Source organism: Lampris incognitus, unplaced genomic scaffold, assembly GCF_029633865.1.
Source record: "Lampris incognitus isolate fLamInc1 unplaced genomic scaffold, fLamInc1.hap2 scaffold_114, whole genome shotgun sequence".
Lineage (NCBI taxonomy): Eukaryota > Metazoa > Chordata > Actinopteri > Lampriformes > Lampridae > Lampris > Lampris incognitus.
The window spans coordinates 305,001-307,500 of record NW_026611092.1 but is presented as its reverse complement, the minus strand read 5'-3'; positions in this window follow the sequence as shown (position 1 = coordinate 307,500).

Here is a 2,500-nt window from a genome sequence, read left to right as displayed (position 1 = left end):
TAGAAAGAGGCTACAGTAGGAGCTGATCTGAAGCTTCCAGAAACCTGCTCTGTTTATATGCGACAGAATACAGATCCCATGAAGGAGACAAGTTGTCCTGTCTTTCCTACACAACGCAATGAAAAAGTAGACCGGTCACACGAGGACTTTGAGAAAATGTCTTCCGGGAAGCCCCGCGAGGTAAACACGGAGCTGTTCCACCCCTCCCCATACAGATGTTGGAGGGGGAGGGGGGGGGGCGGCAAGCCTCGCGAGGGGAGCCGTGGAAGAGCAACTGGGATAGACGGTCCGGCTGAGCACCGCCGAGCACGCTGTCGAGCTGTGCAACGGAGAGGACGACTACGCGGTAGAGCCCCTCCCACTCCGCACTCTGCTCGCCACTAAGAACATTAAATAAAGGACATCGATCCGCCAGACCGGAGGAACCGACCGCCCGAACGCCGGCAAAGCCGGCCGGCGGACACCCTCCGAAGGCGTGTTAAGTTGGCCCATCGATCAGGACACAAACACGCAACAAATCCAGTCCGGGGTGTGGTGTAAGCAGCCCTACCAGAGAAATCACCTAACCCTAACCCTAAACGTACGGCAGACGCGTCCCCTGGCTCTCACATTGACAACTGAGAGGCTTCTGAAAACCTGGCCACGCCCATCAGTAAAAACCACTACAGCAAGTGACGACATATGTACCTTCAAAGTGCTGTACTACAGGGTGCTGTTCAAAAGGTAACTATCCCGTTTACTCTCTATGCTTCATATATCATCATATTATTGAAAAGTGCAAGCCTTTAGGGACAACAGCAACTCAAGTCGCCAACGCTCTGTTCACTCAATAACTGCAGAGATCCAAACTTCTCCTGGCATTAACATCGGCACAAAAACTGTGCGCCGGGAGCTTCGTGGAATATGGGTTTCTATGGATTCAGAATGAGATGTCAGAAAAGCTCCTGTAGGTGTAATGGTCAGTTATGTCAATACTTTTGGACATATATTGTGCGTGTGTCTGTGATACCTAACATAAACACACCTGTATTACTAGAATTGATCGTTCACGCCACAAAAGTGAGGGGCAAACATAGAAAAGCGTGCAACCCAGCCACTGAGGATGCACAAGCCAGTGCATTCTTAGTGCAGGTCCCAAGCCCGGACAAATGGGGAGGGTTACGTCAGGAAGGGCATCCGGCGTCAAATCTTTGCCAAATCAAATATGCGGATCATAAATAAGATTTCCATACCGGATCGGTCGAGGCTCGGGTTACCGACGACCGCCATCGGTACTGTTAACCAGCGGAGTGCCGGTGGAAACTAGGCTACTGTTGGGCGAAGGAAAAGGAGAGGGGGAAGGCATGTCCAGAGGCAGCTAGAGAGGAGGAAGGGTAGGCGTGTGGAGGTGAGAGTCAGTCGGAACTTTGAATGTTGGCACTATGGCTAGTAAAGGGAGAGAGCTGGCTGACGTGATGGAAAGAAGAAAGGTGACAAGAGACAAGGTGGAAGGGGAGTAAGGCCAGGAGTATCGCAGGTGGGTTCAAACTCTTCTACCATGGTGCGAATGGGAGGAGAAATGGGGTAGGGGTCATTCTGAAGGAAGAGTATGTCAAGAGCGTGCTGGAGGTGAACACAGTGTCAGACAGAGTGAGGATTATGAAGCTGGAAATCGAAGGTGTATTGCTGACGGTTATCAGCGCATATGCCCCGCAAGTCGGGTGTAAGATGGACGAAAAAGAAGAATTCTGGAGTTGAGTTGGACGACGTGGTGGAAAGGGTACCCAAGGAGGAGGGAGTGGTGATTGGAGCGGACTTCGATGGACACGTTGCTGAAGGGAACAGAGGTGGTGAGGAGTTGATGGTAAGGTATGGAATCGAGGAGAGAAATGTGGAAGGACAGATGGTGTTCGATTTTGCGAAAAGGATGGAAATGGCTGAGGTGAATACATATTTCAAGAAGAGGGAGGAGCACAGGGTGACGACGTATACGAGTGGAGGAAAGTGCACACAGGTGGACTATATCTTGTGTAGAAGGCGCGATGTAAAAGGGATTGCATACTGCAAGGTGGTGACAGGGGAGAACGTAGCTAGGCAGCAGCGGATGGTGGTCTGTAAGATGACTTTGGAGACCAACATGAGGAAGCGAGTGAAGACACAGCCGAAGATCAAATGGTGGAAGTTGAAGAAGGAAGACTGTTGTGTGGAGTTCAGGCAGGAGTTAACACAGGCACTGAGTGGTAGTGAAGAGTTGCCAGATGGCTGGGCAAGCGCTGCAGAAATAGCGAGGAAGACAGCTAGGAAGGTACTTGGTGTGTCATCGGGACAGAGGAAGGAAGACAAGGAGACTTGGCGGTGGTGGTGGTGGTGGTGGTGGAAGGAGGAAGTAGAGCAAAGTATACAGAGGAAAAGGTTGGCAAAGAAGAAGTGGGATAGTCAGAGAGATGAAGAAAGTACACAGGAGTACAAGGAGATGCAGCGTAAAGCAAAGAGAGAGGTGGCAAAGGTAAAGGAAAAGTCG